A 21,637-nucleotide genomic window follows, 5' to 3' on the forward strand; every position below is an offset into this window, starting at 1 on the left:
GAATTGAACAAGGTAGAATATTGACACTTAGAGCAAAGATGGGTATTTGATGTTTTCCCAGCCATAGACTGAATACCAGTGCCCCTGGGGGACAAGTACATCACTAATAATTGTTTACACTGTCAGTCTTGCTAGTATTGAATTCAGACTCCATAAATTCACGTCTCTGCTTGCAGTTGTGGTTATTTTAAGTGTGATTTGGGAGGAGGAGAGGGGGAGGGGAAAAATGTGTATTTAGCTGAAGAGAGAATATGCAAAACCTCAAGAAAGAAAAGCTGTATTAAAGGGGAAAGAAACAATGTAATATGTAAATATGTCTTTTGTGAGAATTTCCTGTGTTTTATCTAAGAAAGAATTTCAGGCTTCAGTCCAAGACAAATAAAGGAACACAGAATGAAGGAATGAAGACAGAATTTGAGTAAGAAAAACAGTGACAACAGTTTAATCTTTCTGCCAGTAGATGGAGAGCACAGAAAAGTAGAAGCACTCACATAAAGAAAGAAGGAAAAAACCTTGCATCAGCTTCTTTAAGGGAGTGATAGATGAAAGAAGAAAAAAGCAAGAAGCAGGGTGGGGAGAGGGAACAGACTGTAAACGAGGAGGAAACTGGGGGGAAAAAATGGATTCTGAAAAGTAAAGAAGAAATGACAATTCCTAAAGTGTCAGCTCAGCTTGGTCAAATCAGCTTGTTGGCAGCGAATAAATAATTAGCTTCTTTTATGCCTTGTACACAGTATTCTTTACTTCTGGAACATGGTTTGAAAACGTGGCATGAATAGTTTGCATTACTGAAATTGAATAAATCCATGTCAGCCTTTTCAAGTACTTTTCCAGACACAGACATGCTGTGAGTGACATCATGGAAAAACTTTTCTTTTTGTCCTTTGCATATACCTCTCTTATAAGGAATTTTCTTCCTCCTGAGCTCTCCTTCTTCCTGTCTCTCATTCACTATCTTCCATGTATTACTTCTTGTTTGCTTGCTTTCTCTTTTTCTTTTCCTTTTCTTGTCTTTCCTTTTTTCTTTTTTCTTTTTTTTTTTTTTTTTTTGGACTTCAAAGCTAGGGTGGAAGCAAGGAATTTGGTTAGCTCTCTGTTTAATAGTTGAAAGAGCTTGGTTTGGGGTTTTTTAATGCACAAAATTCCTCTCAGTGAGACATGCCACACATTCTGATCTCTCCCCTTCAGGCAGTTACACACTATTAAATATGGGGTTGGAAATGACACGTGTCTGGAAATACAGAAATTAAACAACCTTCCACTTTCTGCGCTGCACTATACAATGAAGGTGTTGTAAATTGTTAATTGAATGGCATGGGCTTCTAGTTAGTGGAGCTTTCTATAAATAGAAACTGTACATTCCAGTGTGTTGCCACTTTTTTATTTTCTTCAAACTAACTGAAGAACCTTTCTATGTTACACAGAGATTAGTAAAGTTTTATTTTGTAAAATACATATTTTGTACTCTGAACCTCTTTACCTTCTCTTACCAAGCTGTCTTTATGACATTTTTGTACTATTTTTATTTTAAGAGAAGTAAAATCCAGACAACCTATAATGGTACCTGATATTCCCTGTATCCTACCACCCAATTAAGGGTGAAATATGATTACAGTATTTTAAATAATACTTCCCATATTACGTAGAAAATAATAGTGAAATATTGCCATGAAGAATACAGAAAGGAAAGCAGGGTACTGCTTGAGATGGAAAGATGGGACATCCTTTGACTACCCAAAGTTCTTCTGAAGTTTTGGATTCCCATGCTGAGAAGACACTATTGTCTGTATGTGAATGGCACTGGACTGGGAAGCTTATTCTCCCATAGCAGTTTGATAGGTGACAGAAAACTGCACATGGGAGACATCTAGTGAGAAATTATAAACCTTTGACTCTAAAGACTGCAATTAAACCCTACTTCACTCTCTGCAATGTAAGAGTGAAGTAGGGTTTAATTTCATAGAAGGGAGTGGAGTAGATGATGGAATTAATCACTCAGGAGTGCCTGAACCTGCACTTTCTTTACAAATGCACTTTCTTCACAAAGCCATCACTCTTAGTCCAGCAGCATAATTTTAAGCGCAGTGCTATAGCCCTAGGAGTGTGAGCACAGTTTACTGGTATCAATCAGAAAATGAAAGATTATGTGGGATTAAATATACTGTTCCTTTGAAATGTGATGTGTTTCAAAACACCTCAAAAGATTGACTGAGGTAGGTGTCCTTGGAAGACTGAACTTACATATAGCAAAAATTTAAATTTAAAATATTTAATATTTTTCTGCCATTAAATTCAACAATTCAGTATCTGATTGGAGAATCCACAGGGTGATAGAGTTAAGGCAGATAGAAAAACACATCACAGAAAGTGATAGAGCCAATTTCATATCCAGCTTTCAAACCATTCAAACAGAACTGTGTTGGCTCATTGTAGAGGTTTGTTACACAGTCACATGCAATTTGTCTAATTCTAGTTTTGCTGCTTTGCCAATAAAAAAGCAATTCAAGAAAGATCTAGTTTTGCTGTTGCCAGCACTGAGTGATGTTTCAACTTGCTTAGGGATTTCAGGGTTTTTTAAAACCTCTATTCTTAGGAAAGGGGAAAAAAAAATCCTTAACAGGTTTCTGACATAGTTTAGCATATCCTGTGGATAATGTCTTGGAAATACAGGAATTACAGGGAAAAAAATCAGAGCATATAAATTCTATGTAAGGAAAGGACAGACCCTTTTTTTTATCTAATTCAAAGAACCTATCTACCTAGAAGCCATTCTGCACTTCAGGAAGATATGTGATTGTCAAACATTGTGAAAATATTGCCAAGAAATAAAGGAATTTGGGGATTTATATGTTCTCTTCCTTGCACTTTTAAAAGGAAGATTTTATAATTTCTTCCAAGAGGCTAAGTTCTGCCTTGAAAGCATAACAAAATTTTCAGAAGTCTAGTTAACTTTATGCTAAAAATTTCTCTTCTGTAAGCAACATAAATGTTTGAGAGTCAATGGGATTAGGCTTGTAAGTACTTTCAAAAGTATGTTGCTCTTTTGCTCTTTTTCTTTTTATGTCCCAAAGGTATTTGCACTTTTCTGAAGTAGTTGTTCCCTTCATCCATCTGAACATAACACACAGTATTGAATTCAAAACATCATTTTTTTAGTCATGGGCTGAATTTTGTGCATACATAGAATGCAGGTAGTTTTTCCAAAGTGCTATCACAGAGAATCTCAGATATTTTTCCCCAGTCCCCCATGATATTTATACCTTTATTTTATATATTTATGCAGAATTTTCTTTTTTTTTCCCTTTTTTTACCTTTTTTTTTCCTGATTGTTCCTTTGACACACCTATTGGAAAATGTTTAGCTGATAGATGAGATTATTTGCCAAAGGAATTTTGAAGACCAAGAACTTCTGAAGAGCAGGACCTTGAGTCACTGAGACAGAACCGATATGTCTTGTAACCTTATTCAGAATTTCACAATCCTTGCTAAACTGCAAGATAAGGGCCAAAGGCAACAAACCAGCAGGAGCCAACTCAGAATGTGCCAAAGTTCATAGAACAGTTGCTTCAGGCTAAAGTTTGTTGACCCTTAATCACTGGGGGTCATCAGTGGTTCTGCTGCAGGGCCCTGCAGAACGTGAGCCCCATCAGATCTCCGCTGCTCCTGCCCTGGCTGCCGGTGGGGCGGAGAGAAAGCCGGGACACGCGAATTCCACGGCAGCGCTTCCTCCGTGCCTGCCCCCAAGAATGCTTTTCTGGGTTACCATCCTTCCCTAACACACGTGTCTTCTAATTCTCAACTTCCTTAATCTCTTGCAAATGGTGTAGGTGGGGTTAATCACAACACAGGCTAAAGATTCCTTCCAGTTAGCATACCTTGTATGCTTTAGTACTGTGTTTTGTCATTGACTGATATTAATGTAAGCACATACATACACAGTTTAAGTTTTGAATCATTTTTTGTTCAGTCACAGTGATAACATTGTTGAGAAATGCCCTTTTCGTGTTAAGCCACCTTTGACTTTTAGTATTACCTTCAATAACTGCATTACACCAAGTATGTTGCATTGCTGCATAATCCTGTGAAAGACTGTAGAGAAACAACTAGCATTTCACACTCCAATGTTGCAACAAATTCAGCATGCAAGTATGCACTGACGAAAAACATGATTTGGTCTTGTGGTCTGTAATAAGATACCCAGTAGTAGCTACTAAAGAGTAAATGTAACAACGATGCTATTCATGATATAGTAAAATCTTTAATGCTTATTTTTATGAGCTGTACTATATATTTGGAGAGTTCACAATTTTTTTACAAATGTAATCTTTATGACAGTGATAGAGCTTTAGAAGAGGTCTCATTACTGAAAGATAAAGGCATTTCAATATGATCCATGAAGAACATAAATTGCATTAAAAAAGTTCTTCAAAAGCTCCAGAATTGTCAGTGATTCTCATAATCCTTTTATATATGACAGCAAAAAAAAGAGAAAGAGGCATAAGGGCATATTGACCCCTGGAGCAGCAGTGGGCTGAAGGAGCTGAATATTTTGGAAATGATGATCCTCTTTAGAAGGAAAGTGGAAATGGGGAAATGAGAAGGATAACAGCAGTTCATGTTCCACTAAAAGATAAAAGATGAAACAGTTAATGAAGAAAAAATACCACAATATTCTAGATCAAAAAATATTCAATGTTTTGTAATGTTCAGGATTATGAGAGCCTAGATGCTTCAGAAAAATACTCATAGAGTAAGATTCACAATTGTGAGAAAGCCCAAAACACAGCAAGCTGGAATCCTTCACACTTTTCCTCATGAGGGTCATGCCCACATATGTCAGCAAAGCTTTCTCATTGACTGTTCCAAATGCTTTCAGTACTGTACTCTTTCCTGGGATATCCAAAAATGTTTGATATCAGTCAAGATCCCAGTGTTCCCAGATTAATTGGAATGTTATTTATATGACACAAATTATCATTTTCCTTGTACTCCCACATCAGTGTGAATGATGCTTGTTGCTTTATGCTGGTTACATTCCTTCTGGTGTATGGGTAGTTCTTCTGCCCTCTCTGTACAGGATCTTGCACAATGAGGTTGTGGTCCCAGTCTGTGGCTTTTGAGTGCTTCAGTAATACAAATAATGTTGTCACTACTTAAAATACATTTGTGAAGTGTAATCATGTCTGATCTCGATGAGAACTAAAGCAAAAATACAACAGGCTACCAATATCACCATTATTCTCATTTTTTCAATTGCTGCAAGTATGGTGTTTAATTTCAGTAACAGTCCTATTTCAAGAAGATTTCAGTCTAAAGACCAAGGTAAGGCAGCTCACACTAGGAGACAGACCAAAAAAATCACAGAATTGTTAATGAGTGCAACATTTTAAAACACAGTCTCTCATTATCTTGTCTTCAAACAACAGTGGGCTAATGGCAGCATTTGACATGGGAAGGAACACATAAATATTCGGGGAAATAATTGCTGGATGCAATGAATGACTGTGTTTGACAAAATAAGCCAGTGAACAAGGCATCTATGAGCACGTTTTTGATCCAGGAAAAAAGGCATACTGTGAGAAAGAAACAAATAAGCATGGTCACAGGCTTTGTCAGAGTTCAGATCAGAAGCAGGGAATAAAACAAAAGCAGTGAAGGTACAGATTGGACTGTGTTGGGTGAAATATGAAGGTGATATGAAGGTGATGATTGTTAATTTTCATCTGAAATTGGTGGGTGTTGACTATCTCTACAAATGAGAATCAGAACAGTTTTAGACAGCAGATACAATGAATAACTTATATTTAATGTTATGGAAATGGCATAAATATATATAAAAGCATCGTTTGAGAAACACATGTAATATTAGCTATGATGGGAAAGTGTTTATGAAGAATTAGGTTAAAAGTTTAAATGCAAGTCTTTTTATTGATGGATTGAGGAATTTATTTTAAAAAGTCTGCACTTAATTTTTCCTAGTTTTAAGGGGTTTTTTTAAAGATTCCCTCTCCAGCAATTAAAGAGTGGATTTTTTTCCTTTATCTATATGAATAAATTATACCTTTATCTTATTCCACATCACTGTCATCTTCTAGCAGACGGCCTTTAAGATTTACTTGGAAAAAAACACAAATTTGTATTTTGTGGTGTCTGGTGATCTTACAGTACTGTTAGCAAATTATATCCCAAAAATGTTATCAATATCACCTTTCAAAATGAGAAATTGGCTCATTTCTTCCCACTGGTAAGTCACCTTCCTGTGTGAATCCACATGGAATATGCAACTTCCATAAAATGCATGGGAAATTCTTTCTTAATTCCTGTTGAAGTCTGAGTGGTTATCTGAAGTTCCCACAGAAGATGTATGAGCTACTAATACTAATCTCTCCTTAATGTTTTCACTGAATTCTAATAGCTAGAATCAAAGTGGTAATCACACAGTTACTGTGTTTTTGTCCCATGGGTTGTGTTATGTGCATGTACAAAATTCCCACTCTTGCAAGCATCGGTGCAGTCAGCTATAATGTCCAGCACTGGGAGCTCTGGTGTTTACCAAGCCCTTCACTTCCACCTCTTCAACAAACATCTGCTCTGTCAGTTTCTAGATACTCTGGAATTGAGTATCTCATCTAAATAAGATTTTCCCAAGTAGTGCTGCTGTCCTTCCACTAAAAGGCAGTACCTGAGGAAAATTTTCCCAGTTCTGACTGTTACTCTCCCAAGCCTTGGCTTGGGAGAGTGACATCATCCATCAGCTGTTCATTAAAACCATACTGATCCCCCGATCCCCCTGTGCTAGAGGGCTGTGTTCCTCACCTGCAGGAGGAATTATTCCAAATGAGGGAGACATTTCTTTGTAGGATTCCTGCTCCACTGCTTATTTCATTTTGGACTAAAGTTATTTTTAAAGATTTTGGTAATTTCATTTATAGGTAATAGATAAGTTGTTAGCACCAAAGTTTGTATAACACATAGAAAATAATTCCATGTAATAAGATCTTAAATTACTTTGAGAAAATTACTTTCAAGTAGAATAATAGAATCATTAGGGTTGATGATCTAAGATTCAACCATGAATCTAACACTGCAAGTTCCCCCACTAAACCATGTACCCAAACACTACATCTATATGTTTTTGAACACCTACAAGAGTGATAGCTCCACCATTTCCCTGAGCATCCTGTTCAAATGCTTGACCACACTTTCAGTGTGGATTTTTTTTTTCCTTTTCTTCAATCTAAACCTTCCTTTGTGCAACTTGAGGCCATTTCTTCCCATCCCATTGTTTGTTATTTGGGAGAAGAGGCTGATCCCCACCTTGCTACAGTCTCCCTTCAGGTAGTTTTGGTATCACAAGCTCTACAATGTTACTAGGTATTTTAAAAATAGGTTCAAGATTTCTTTTAACCTGGTTCTTCTAACTAAGCACTACAAAGGCCAGTTGTTTTATTACTCCTTTCTATAGCTGGCAGTAGGAAATGTACTTTGTCTTGTTGGATTTGTGACTTAGGTGACAGAAGTCTTTCTGAGAATGAGGTGGCTCAACACTGCTTCCTTCTCACATGAGGTACAACATGACACAGGCATGTCATGACCCTTCTTTGATGGGGTACATTCAGTTGGTTCCCAGGCACCAAAATTGGTTCTCAAACTTTATTTCAGTAGCAGGTTGTAAAACTGACAGGGCAAATAAAGCATCTGATGAAAGTGAGATTGAATTGACAAAGAAACATCAATTTCTTTAGCATTTGAAGTCAGAAAATATATGGGAAGGTAGTCTTCAGTGATCTAGGAAAGGATTCAGTGCCTGCCAAAGTCAAGGAAGACTTCCCACTGATTTCTCTTAACTTTAATTAACAAAATTACTGTGGTAGATCTGTGTTCAGGGTTTTACATGGGATCGTGATCAGTGATAACTCCTGGAAAAGTTCATTTATCCACCAGTAATTCAAATTAAATAAAAACTCAGAGATGGAATTTAGGTTAATTTTGTCACTTCAGAAGTAAATGCTTTTATAGTATATCATATCTTTCATTCCTGGCAAGCACTTGGGAATCAGACCAAAGTATAGCAAGTGGTTTGATAACTGTGTGTAGGAATGTGGAAAAGATATCTAAGAGTGACTGGCTTTTAAGTCTTGCCAGCAAAGGCATAAGAAGATTGAGTCATTTGCTACAGAATGCAATTGAAAGTTCAACCTTGTATTACATTAATGGCAAAAGAACAGTTAATTGTTACACCATACACAAGAGAAAGTTGCAGATTGGAGTAATCTCAAGTCTTGAAAACAAATTAGGTTACTTCCTAGGGAACAAGATTGGATCCACCTTTCCATGTCTTTGGAAAGATGTGTCATGATTTCAGAAGTCTCTCTTGTTCCAACACTTCCCATCCACAGTACTTTCTTTCTTAGGTTATGAAAAGATTGAGATTTGTTCATGACTCAGTATGTCAGCAATTTCCTTGCTTTAGATTTTCAGGAAAATAAGAACTAAAATAAAAGCTCACACTTTATTTCGTGACCTCTAGACATTGGAACAGAATGAATATCCCCAGCTAGTCAGGGGTTTCCAAAGGACAAAAGGCAGGCTGTACCTTTGTCTGAAGTATTCATCATAAATAAAATAAGATACAGACCAGAGAAGCCCAGGGATGGTATGAAGACTCTTCTGTTTAGCATGCAATCACATTATTAAACAAATCTACAAGAGGACTCGCTAGATACAACCAGGTGAAATACTGATTTATTTTTCTTTCCCTTCATCATAATGTTCTACCAAAAACATTTCTACCTTTTTTTCCTATCTGGATTATTTAAATTAATTTAATAAATTAAATAGATTAACTTTTGACCTGCAACCTGAACCTCTCCTGAAGACTACTTCTTTAATGCATGGTAGACATTTGTCTATAAGACGTAGAGATCAGAATAGCTGCTCTCTTCTACTTTGTTTCATGCAATTTTTGTGAGAGGGAAAGAAAAAAAGAAGAGGAAGAGAAGAGAAGAGAAGAGAAGAGAAGAGAAGAGAAGAGAAGAGAAGAGAAGAGAAGAGAAGAGAAGAGAAGAGAAGAGAAGAGAAGAGAAGAGAAGAGAAGAGAAGAGAAGAGAAGCTAATTACAATGTTGAAATCCTCTCAATTTTACAATACATGGGTATAGTTAACTTGAAAAAGAAATAGGAATAACAGGAAGTGATAATTTTCAGCACTTTCAATACTTTTTAATCAGTGATGGTCTGAACAGTATCTAACTGCTTTCAGAACTTTTTTATTTTGTAATGGAAGCTGGAAATCTGTAGCTGCAGCAGCTTTTCTATAGCTTCATATGAGAGAAGAGAGCTGTTGAAGACAGAGGCTATTCTGAAGAGCCCCTCTAGTAATAAAATACTAAATCAATCTTTTGTGACATATTTTCCTAAGTCTCAACTTCCTAATAACTTAACTATGGAATTTTCAGTATAGGAGAAGAAGAAATACCAGGAAATGTGCTGCAAGGTATTTATTTCCCAGCATTGTTTCTATGTATATAGGAGCAAGTTTCTGGTTTCTCCAGAACTAGATGCTTCTAGTGCCAGGATTTCAGGACTGCTTTGTTAGGAATATTCAGGTTTCATAACACTCATACCAATCATGACAGCAAGTGTTAAAATACATGTATTTTGTGTGGTGTTTACTAAGCTGAAAGTTTGGATTGTTTAGTCCTGTTCAAATGTAGCTTTGAGGTTATGTACACTTGTAAATACTGTCACATTCTCACAAACATAAATTGACCAGACTGCTTAGAAACCCACGGAAATTTCTTATTACTGCTCATGGCAACATCATCTTCTTCTGCTGCCATTATTTGTTTTCTTGATGTCTGTGGAAAATACTGTGAGACAATTTGTCACATCTGCAACAATTGTAAGGGTATACTTTGAGCCACCCTCTTTTTCCTGCTTGGATTTCAGGCTTGAATTTATGCATTTCTTTGATGTCTTCACAAGAAATTCTTACACTTTGTAGGACTCAGTGCACATAGCCGGAGATATATCAGCTTCTAATAGCTCTTTGCATTTTGGGGAACTCCCTGAAATATAATTTATTCCAGTTTTCATAGAATTTTATTTTTTCCTCAGGCTGAGTGCAGAACTGATTTTCTGTGTTCAGTGATATTTGGCATTATCTTCTCAGCCATTTTTTCCTGCATCTAAAAGGGGCATCCAGATTCCATTAGGAACTCAGAACAAATTTATTCTGCCACATTCTAAAAACTCTAAGAGACAAGCGGTTTTGAACTAGATACCTTAGCTAAAGATGTCAGTTTTAACGGCTTGGCAATTTTAAATTGTTAGTCCAAACTGCTTTCAACCCATTTCACTGTCTGTTCTTCCAGCTCATAATTCCAGCTTTCAAATGAGGCTATTTTGAGAGACACTGTAGAAAATCTTATGAAAATTAAGGTATATTATCTGCTCTCTTCTTGTCCATATTGCCAGTGATTACATCTTGAAAGATAAATCAGGTTGGTCAAGGATGATTTGTTCTTAGTAAATTGTTGATTGCTCCCAATTGCCTTCCTGCGACTCACGTCTTTGGTAATGGATTCCAAGGTCTGCTCTGTGCTCTTTCCCTGGTCTAAGATGGGCTTACAAGGTTAGAGTCATTGTTTCTTCGCCTCCTTTGAATAGAGGTGTAAGTTTTTCTCAGCCATCAGGAACACCCCAGAGCTGTCATGGTTTTCCACTGATGTAAGTTTTCCTGCAATCACATCAGCCATCTCTTTCAGTATGCCTGGGTAGATTTCCTTAAGTTTCACAGGTCAGAATACATTCAGTTTCTCTAAATAGTCCCTAACCTTTTGGGTTCTCACATCGGATGTTCCGCTCTTTTCCAAATCATGTTGAGGTTCTGAGTTTAGGGAGTAGAATTTGACAATGAAAAGTGATCAGAACAGTGCAAATTTTGACTAAAATAGAAGTACAAAACAATGGAGAAATAGGCATTAAAAAGGCAGACTGAAAAATCTTGATCTAATTTATCTGTGGGTTAGCTTATCACAGCTACCACTACATTACTTAAAAAACAGGCAAATATAAATAAAACTTTCATTTTAGACTGCTGTTTTGAGATACACAGCAAGTTTTGCAGCTTGCTGCATGCACAGCTCATTTCTTCATGTAGTGACTTCAGGTTGTTTAGTTTGAAGGTCTAAAGTACATGAGTGGCCAAGAGTATTGCATTCTCCCATTCTTCCCAATGAAAAACAAGGACTCATGCAGGAATTGCTACAGTGTTGTTGTTTTGTTTGTTTGTTTGTTGGACAGTTTATTTTCACTGTCATGTTTCTACTTACTTTGCTGACAAGACACAAGAATAAAATTGTTTTTTTAAAGAGATACCTACCCTTCCTGCAGCCATCCGGTAATTTAAATTTATATTTTACAAACTAAGGATTAAGATGGGTGGATAAAAATTTTTGTATTTCTCTTACTCATATAAATCTTTCCACAAAATCTTGCTTATATGAAATACAGCTATTTTGTCATAAATCTGCTCCACCAGTCAGCAGCCTAAGTGCTTTTAAAAAAGCACCTTTTCTTTTTGTGTGATGAAATGGAATTTGTAGCCTTTTAGAGTTTTTTTTGCACTATTGTAGTGGTCAGGATTTTTAAATGTGTGTGAGAAATTGGTTCTAGAAGAGTTGAGTGTGAACATAAGGTTCAGTCAAGAGTGTATTGGCAGAAAATGCTTCATACTTGTAATAGTCCCTCTTAACTAAAATACAGAATAATTCAAACTCTCCTCAGGGAACTGGTATTGGTATGAACAGCAAAAGTATACTTGGACTCTTGTGCGCTGTTTCCCTCTGGAAAGTTTTGAAAGCTTAGAAACTGTGAACTACACTTTTGTAATATGCCACATAAAGTTTGGGAAAGTTGGAAAAACTTAGGAGGAAGCTGCACTAGTTAGGCATGATGCTGGGGAAACACAGGAAATGCTCAGCACTTCACAGAATTGGACCCTCTTAGTACTCTCAGGATCTGCAGTGCATCTGTCTGCACGCCTGAGTGAGATTTTCATGGGAATAGCGTGGGAACACAGACATTGATGAGATACTTCTTTGCTCAGAAACCAAAAATAAAATTCAGAACAAAATAAATAAAGCAATCCTGAAAGAAGAACAATTTTAGAACTTTCGGAAAAGAAAGGAGTTTAAAAGGCTCACTCCATATTAAATGTAGCAATTAGTAAGTTTTGATAGCAACCCTGCATTTTAAGAGTAGATTTTTGTTACCTTTTATGCCTGTCCATATGTGCCTACACAGAACTGTGTCTTTAAAAAGGAAATAGGCACAATCAGACAGGAAGATTGCGAGCCAGGCTGCCCAAACTTGAGGCTTCACTTACTACAGCTCTGTATTGTGCTCTGTATCAGTAACAATTTCTTTTTTCTCATGAATTAGAAATGTATCATGTATAAAAAACAAAAATGTTTGGAATTTATGTTAGATAAATGAAGACATTATTGAAGCATCTCCAATTCCTAAGTATCTCATGAAAGAGTTTACAAAATAAGGATTTTTCAGAAAAAGCATACCTTCACCAGCTCTAGTTGGCCATTCTTTAAATACAATATTATTATACCTGTTAAATAAAATAAAAATTTCAATATCATTTTTATACATCACAATGGTATATTGAGCTGTGCCTACTCTAACTCTCACTGATTCTAAAAATCAAAGTCTTATAGACAGTTGAATTAAAATATGGAACTTCCTACATTTTAATATCAGAATGCAACCTACAGAAATACATAGCATGTTAGATCATTTAGAAGCTAAAAGCTTAGTAACTGTAAGAAAAACGTGTATGTGTTCAAAATAAATTAACTTTTTTATGTGTTAATCTTGTAAAATACTACACTTTTATACATGAGGTATAGAAAAGTCTACCATGATAACCAGAATATTTGAAAGATTGCTTTTAGGCACTTCAAAGACCTCAAACATTTCTTTTAATGGTAAAGCATTATTTTTCACATTTTAAATATAAGAAAAATTAGATGTTTGTAAGATTTTTAAGAGGCAAAAATTATTATCAGACTACTATTGATGTATTAGGGACACACCACAACTATCTCCAGAAGTCTTGCTCTAAGAAAAGGAATAACTACTCTGCCATTTACCCGTGCAGTAAGCTCATCCTGACTTTAACCTGCAGCACACATAGCTGATTATTAACATGTTGAATGGAACCCAGAATCCCCTGCAGACAGTTGCAAAGCTCCTCCTTCCTCCCAGGTTTTTAAAAGATGTCAGCAGCATGAGCAAAACTTCCCAGATGTATTTCTCTTGGTTTCTGTGTTTCTATGGCAGCTTAGCTGATGGTTCCTGAGAATAAAATGGAATTTGCAGAGATGGAAGACATGTGGCTTGTGTGTTGTCTGTGCTGGTGTCTTTCTGTGTAGGTATGTACCAGGAGAGGTTAGTTCAGGCATTACTCAGTTAAACAAGGTGTTAAAAGTCCCTGAAGACCTGTAACAGGAGTTGATCATATCACAGACGTGGAGTACTGATCTTACAGTAGTACTTCCAGCTGAGGAAATTATATGGCAGATGAAACATATCTTTCCTGATTTATTAACTGTACCAGATGAACCAGGTATTGGGGAATTTGAGCAGAGGAAATTTGATACTCAGTTTTAACAGAGTTTTGATATAAAAATAGAAATGGATACAATTGGATTTTTTTTCTTAAAGAAAGGAAAGGGGATTAGGTTTTTAGCATACACCAGCTGTGCTGATGAATCTTTTGTCATCCAAAGATGATTTTCAAGGGCTTGGGGTATTTTTTAGAGGTTACATTTTTATATATGGATCAAAAAAACTATTTTTAATCCCTTCCACATGCTCTTTTTGAAGTCAAAGCACCCATTTCTTTTCAGGAAAAAAAAGCTTTCATGTTTACAGGATTTTGGGGTTTTTTTTCTGTCTTTGGGTTCTTTTCATAAATTTCTACTTTACATCCAAAAACTATGGTTTTGATTTACTGATTCTGTCCCCCAAAACCTTGACAAATATTTAAAGGTTAACAGACTAGGTATGCAAAGAGCAAAAGAACTCACATCATTTAATCTCATTTTCTTTTAAATGACCTAGAATTATACTGACTTGGTAAGATTGCAGTATTGTTTTTTGGTTATTTTTTAAGTTCATGCTTGTTACATGTGCATGTTGGAGCATGAACAAGCTGAGATTCCAAGAATATGGAGTATTCCAGGTAGCATGTTGTAATTTTTGTTCCACTCCTTTTTACCTCCACCTCTTGCCCAAGATACAACCATTGTCGTCTTGTGTGCTTCTAGTTCTTGTCATTTTTCTTTTCACTGTAAAATAAAATAGGGTGGTTTATGTTAATCTATGTTTCTCTATCTTTTAGTAAACCAAAAAGAGACATGATATATATCACATTGATCAGGGTTGGTGATAACTTGCTGAAAAACATTAGTTTGACACTTACTCTCTTATGCTCAACCCTGCTACCTTGCAAAGTTAGATGTATTTTTTTCCATCAATCAAACACTCCCTTGATGCTCCCAAACCCATCACTGTTTCTGTCAGCAGGCTCCTCCTCTCCTGTCTCCATCACCCCATGATTAGCATCACACCTTCAGCACATCTGAGCAAAGTACTGTGAGGCTCTGCAGAAAGTAAAGGTTTCATCATTGTAAAAGAAATGTAACTTTTGTAGTAATTTATTCTTTTATGCCTGAAATAAAGCTCAAGATCAAGAGCCTCCTGAAGAATCTGCTTTAGATCCTTTCCCAGCTGGTCTAACAAAAGTAATATCACAGTGACTGAATACTCATGAGAGTGTAAGCATCAAGATTCATTCCAAAACATACATACCATGTTTTAAAAACTAGCTTCTTGGGATTTGCTTTTTAAGTTTATTTATTTAGAGAATTCCAAGCAGTTGTAATAGTCTGCTGTAGCTAAAAATGGGAAGAGGCTCTGCAGCTGGGATTATCTGCAGAGATTCAAGAGCTCAAACTCACACAGGATGAATCTTAGTAAATCTCAATAGATGCTGCTCTCTCAGTAGGTGTCTGCTGCTACAATGCTCTACAACTGATTTTCTTTTGCAGAATTTCAAGCTGAACACAGTGAGGTCTCTTCATTATGTATGAAGTACCAGTACTTCATACATAATGTTCCAGAAACTATTGCAGGATTATGGCCACTACCGTCAGTGATATCTAAATCCAGAAGAAAGATAGTAGTGGAATACAAAAAATGTAGGTGGCAATCAACCACTGAATTTGGGCTGAGTGTCAGAAAGATTATTAGAATCAGAGTGCTCACTTACATAGCTGATGATTTCTACAGCTAAGCTTTTTTCAATTAGCTCATGAAGATGCAGCATCAGTGTTATGATATATTCTGGCACTGGCAGCCAAGGGGTCAATTTCCTCATTTTCATATCTGCACCCTTCAAAATTAGTAAAAGTGACTTGCTTTTCTCAGGATGAAGGGCAAAAGACTCCCTTGTTTTCATTGACATGATTAAGGAAAGACAGGAATTGCAGGATTTTAAATTCCATTTTATTATGCAAGTAGGTGTTCACAGTTGATTTGTAACTTGGATTCATCATGTAACAGATTTTAACTTCTATCATCACGATACTATGAATATTTTGTTTACATGAAACATGTTCTGTGGTTGTAAGTATTATATATAGGGGGATGAGTAGAAACTGAAATCACATGGGATTCCCATCAGCCACATAGGAGCATTCCTCAGACTCCAGGGCTTTAAGACAAAATCACATTTGTAGACATTACATGATGTTGAAGCTAATGTGAAACATGAGACTCTAAATATCTTTTACTGTTGTCTTATAGAGCTGCATGCCTTCTGGTTCAGTTTTGCCAGTGTTGCAGGGTTTATTGATATGTTTGTTATTGTAAAAGGTTTTATAAGATAAATATTAGCCAAAAAGTTACTTGTAAGCTTGGGAAAAAGCTCTCTGTGTAAATGAATCTTAATAGAACAGCTGGTGATTGATGAAAAGCATGAACACTCTTGGGGCTGCTCCAGTTCTAGACATAGTGTGTCACATCTCAGCTTTGGTGTTAATGTTCAAGTTATAGGTTTTTTTAGGGAAGAGATACATATGCTTGGGGGAATGGAAGGAAGAGCAGATTTTTGTTATTACTGAAAGCTATATAACTGTTCCTCAACGTTGAATTAAAATTTAACTAATCCCATTTTCAGGTATTATATGTCCATCCCAGAGAAATCGAATTCCTTATTTCATGAACTCCTGTGATGTTAAAACTTTGCTTTTATTTCAAGTTGAGTCCTTATATATAAAGAGGTTGAGGTCTAGCAATTGCTAATTTGAAAAAAAAATGTTTCTTGCAAAATGTGTGGCAGTAACTCTTGGGGTATTCAGGAATCCCCAGATGCTGCTGTGAAATCTTTAATATCTCTGTAAAGAAAGAAATTACTACTTTATTATGGCCAAAATCTACTTAATGGTCTGGACAGCTGCAGACAGGCTTTTGCCTTATCTGTCATATGAACCAGCTTCATGTGGTCCTGGCAGATTTCAGAGCATGGGGAGCTTACCCTGATCTATGGGAAGCCTGTGATAACACCAGACAGAGCACAAGGCAGCTATCCTGCATCCTGGTTCTGTGCTTCCATTCCAACTAGTCACACTCTGCCAGCTGAATGACACAGACAGGGGAAATTACCAGACCACCCTAAATGAAGGCTTTTGGCAATTGCCTCATGGAAGGAGAGCTGCCAACCACCCAGCACTAACTAGAAGAGGTCTCTGTGCATGACCTGAATGGCATAAAGAGGCTTGAGCAAACTGAAATATCCAGTCAGAAAACAAAGTATAGAGAAACTGGAGGACAGCACATGCAGGCAAGCATACAGCTTTGAACTTCCACTAGATGTAAATTCACAGTGTTGTCATAAATTTAGCAAGACACATTAATTTCTGTGACATTAATTTCTTTTTAAAAATGAGATTATTTATGCAGCTTTATTGCTGGGTGGACTTTAATTGCCTTCCGCTCTACAGTAAAATTAAAGACCACAAAGAAAAAACTTGCTAAATTCCCCTTCTAAAGCTAGTCTGTACTGAAAGTTGATGGTTTTATTTTTTCTCTTTCCTCATCCAGATGGGAAAAAAAACCCCTTAGACTTAAAAGCTGCCAGTTTAATAAAATGTTTTGTAAATAAGCCTGAATGATAAACTAATCCTTACTGGTTTTTTTTCTTATATTACTGCTAATATTTTTTTTCAATGCAAATACCAAAATGTTATGCACTTTAAATTAATTAGAATTTTTGAAAGGTTTTCAATGTGTTTGCTCTCTTAATGTCATTCATTAACATGAAAGGATTTCATTTCAAAATATCAGAATTTACCAGTAGAGATACTTATTCAGTGTTTTAGTGTAATGGGAATATATTACTTAGAAAAATTCTGCTTATGGACTGCAGTATTTCCCAATTCCAAACCATCTGATGATCATGGACTTTTTTCTTTTGTGAAACAACCCAGTTAATTTTTAATTACTACTTATCCAAATTTTAAAAATTGGCACATACCTTCTAAATAAAATAAAATTAACAGTCTATTAGTCCAGATTATTCAGAACATAGTCTGATTTATGATAAACAGAATAGTGCTTAAAATTTGTTTTCTGTCTGAACATTTTTGACATCAGTTTTAGGATACAAACTACATCTTGTTTAGTGAAATAGAATTCTCTGTCTGGGGAATGGACAGATCAAGAGCAGTCCTGCCAAGAAGGACTTAGGGGTGCTGGTGGGTGAGAGGCTGGACATGACCCAGCCATGGGCACTCACAGCCCAGAGAGCCAAATGTGTCCTGGGCTGCATCCAGAGCAGCGTGGGCAGCAGGGCAGGGAGGGGATTCTGTCCCTCTGCTCTGGTGAGACCCCACCTGCAGCAATTTGTCCAGCCCTGTGGTCCCCAGCACATGGACATGGACCTGCTGGAGCCCAGATTAAGGCCATGATGATGGTGAGAGGGCTGGAGTGCCTCTCCTGTGAGGAAAGGTTGAGGAAAGGCTGGGGTTGGTCAGCATGGAGAAGAGAAGGCCTCATTGTGGCTTTAAGTACCTAAAGGGGGCTTATAAGAAAGATTAGGAAAGATAAGGAAACAAAGATACAGCTTATAAGAAAGAGGGCACAATTTTTGGCAGGGCAATGGTGTTGAAAAGAGGGTGGATTTAAATTAGATATAAGGAATAACTTTTTTAGAATGAGGATGGTGAAATACTGAAGGACGTTTCCCAGACAGGTGATAGATGCCCCATCCCTGGAAACATGCATGGTCAGGTTAGACTGTGTTCTGAGCAACCTGATCTAGTTCAAGATGTCCTTGCTCATTGCAGAGGGGTAACCTCTAAATGTCCCTGCTAGCTCAAACTATTCTATCATTCTACAGCCTTTGACATACACTTTACCGTCAGATTTGCACACACAGTATATTTTCAGTGACACAGTTGCAATACAGCAAGGATGCACACAGAAATTTCACATAACATTTCAAGTAAGATTTTCCTAATTTAAAAATCCCATCATCTAATTTGGAAGAAAAAGTTGAATATATTTCAGCAGTGGTCTAGTTTTTTCCTCTTTTTCTCTCCTTTTTTGTTTGCTTTTCTTTCTTGGTGTTGCTAAGAACACATACTATTAGAAACAAAGAAAGGAGTCTGAGTTTTGGAGATGTTTGTTGAAATCTTTGAAGGATATGTGTCTGTTTTTTTCTAAAACACATGTGATCTGATCATACAGAAATTGTTAGTCCAGCTCTTCGGTTCTGCGAGGAGAGTGAGAAATAATGTGAAGTTACAGTGAACCCATCTGGTCAAGCAGGAAAATCCGGTTTAATTGCTCTATTGCCAGAAATGTTAAATCACTTCCTGGGAATGCAATTCATTTGGAACATATGGAACTCATTGGAAGGTCTCCAGTGAATTCAAAACTGTACTGAAGATGAGAGCATTTCTCATAAGTAACAATCATGTTTTCCCACTGGGCAGCATGTAAGCAGTATGTGTAGCTGTATTAACAAAAACCTAAACAATAGGAGGACTGTCTGAGATCTTGTTCAGCAAGATTTACTCATGATTTACTTTATTTTAAATTTTCAAGAGATGCTATGTCCATTTTGGCTGCTTTCTTTCAGCATTTGAGGAGCAAAAGAATGTCCTGATTAAACTTTTAGCTCATTTTAGATCTTAATTCAGAAGCACTGCACTCTAGAAAACAGATATTTGAAAGCAATCTACCTCACTCTGCCTTTCAATTTTCTGGAACTTAAAGTGCTTCTTCATTCTACTAAACAGAAATAGAAATTTTGTGACTTCCACATCTGCCCTGAGGCTTGATTGTTTTATGTATTTCCTGCAATTAAACCCTAGCAATCTTTAAGACTGCCATTTAACAAATTCACTAAAATGTATATTTCATTGTACATCAACAGGTTTTAAAGATCATCAGTTATAAATACTGTATATTTCCAGGAAATAAATTGATGTGACCAATGGCATTATTAACAATATCTAAATCTGATATGCCAATATGAACAAAAATCTACAAGTTGATGTGAATGATGATGACAGCATTTTAGGACAAATTCATTCAGTCTAAAGGCACTGCCAGTGACTCATGGTGCAATAGTAAACATGACCAAAGTCCATTCAAGTCTATCATAAAGCCAGCAGAAAATCATCTTCTCTATTTGTCATTATCATATCCCCATGGAGTCCTGAAACTGCTTCCTCTGAGCTGTTCCTCTTGGCTTTGCATTTCAGCCTCCCAGAGGCTGTCCACATCAAATTGTTATCTCTTTTCCATGACACTGCTTGTGATTTCAGTGCAGACACTCTTGGTTGCCACATCTTCAGCCACTTCAGTGTTCTCTAAGCTCTTCTTAGAGGAAGCCGTCATACCTTTTCTAGCTAACAAAACTCAACATTAAAGTGTGATGATAACCTGTTCCCATCTTTCCTTCTTTTATCCCAACCCTCCCATTTGATTCACGCTAATGTTCTCTCTTTCTTTCTTGTGCCATTAAGGGGTCTTTTTTTCCTGTATGTTTCTTTCTCACCTTCTCCTTTTACAAAGTTCTGTCTTTACAAATTTCCTTCTTGGATTAGTGTGAATAGTGAATCTGAGCTTTTCTTTCTTATTTGCTTAATTATCTTAGCCAATGCAACCACTTAAGTGTGGGAAAGACAATTTTTAAAATCATATCAACTTTTTATAAAAATTCATGTATTATATACTTTTTCTTTTTTTGAAACTAAGACCTTGATTCACTCTGTGATTTTATTGTTTCTTTGGCATGTTAATTTTTCTTAGTCTAGTTTCTTCAGGCTTTGTTGCATTACTGATCCTTCTTCTGAACAAATATGTTTGTAGAATGCAGGGAAAATGCTTTTCCAGCAAGAAACTATTTTTGGTTTGAATAATATTAGTCTGGTTGTGTAATATTTTTGAATGTCAAAATCAACCAACACACATTTAGCCAGACAGAGTACAGGTGAAACAGAAAGAATCACAAAAGGCATATATTAATGTATAACATCTAAGACATGTTCTAGTACAAATTTTGTTGAAATTTGACCCAGAAATTTCTATGAAGCACTATTGTATACAATAGGACAAATCAAATGAAATTAAAATTGCAAAGTCTGTTTTGAGAAATTCTATAGTAAGACTGAAGCTGGTTGCTTTATTTCTGTCCATCTCTCTCCTTTTTCTTTTTCTTTGAATCTGCAGCAGGAATATCTGCTGAATAAAGGCTAGGCTAACATAAGTGAGAAGGAGGCAAAATTGATACCTTAACTCATGAGGCAGCTCTGCATACACTGTATTCCCAATCAATTTCTCATCCAGCCTTTCTTACCTGTATCCTATATGCACATTTTAAAATTCTTTTCATATTTTTGACATATAAACTTCACTTTACTGTTCATTCAATCTATAACCTCATTTTTTTAGGAAAAATACACTGAGAAAGTTCTTCTATATTAGTCTGAAAGAAAAGTATAATATTAAACATTGCAAAAAAAAGAAGTCTCATATAATTTTCCAAGTCCAGAAACAATTACAGCCAATATAAAAACAATTCTATATACTTGTCTCTGAAAATTTACACAAAAAGTAAGAAACTGGTATGTTATAGAACAGCACATATTTGAGCCTACAGAAGAGGGATTTGGCATTTCTGTCTAATCTTCAGCCACACAGATTTTGTTTTCCTCCCTCAAATTTATGAAGTAATTTCCCAGTGGAATTTTGTGATTGTGTGTTCTTAGGATGATTACTTCAAAATGTAATCATAATATCTTATTAACTCCATCTCCTCCCTTCTCTCCTAGCTCTTTCTAGTGGTAATTACTTTCTCAATAGATTGTAAGACACTCAAATGGGAACTGTATGTTTCTCTCCAGAGTGCTTAACACGGTGAGACTGCAGTTTTTTCCAGATCTTGTAGACACTCACAAAATTTACCTCAAGATTTCATAATGTTCCCCTAATATTACTGGTATCCCCTAAATACTCCCTAATATTTTTTTAATAGTGGTAATTTT

General features: G+C 36.2%; 1 protein-coding gene across 3 annotated transcripts in view; it reads left to right on the plus strand.

The window, feature by feature from the left end:
- Positions 1–21,637, plus strand: part of DLC1 (DLC1 Rho GTPase activating protein) — a 209,179-nt gene that overhangs the window by 62,606 nt on the left and 124,936 nt on the right. The window lies entirely within an intron of this gene.

The sequence above is a fragment of the Passer domesticus genome, chromosome 4 (assembly GCF_036417665.1).
Source record: "Passer domesticus isolate bPasDom1 chromosome 4, bPasDom1.hap1, whole genome shotgun sequence".
Classification (NCBI taxonomy): Eukaryota; Metazoa; Chordata; class Aves; order Passeriformes; family Passeridae; genus Passer; species Passer domesticus.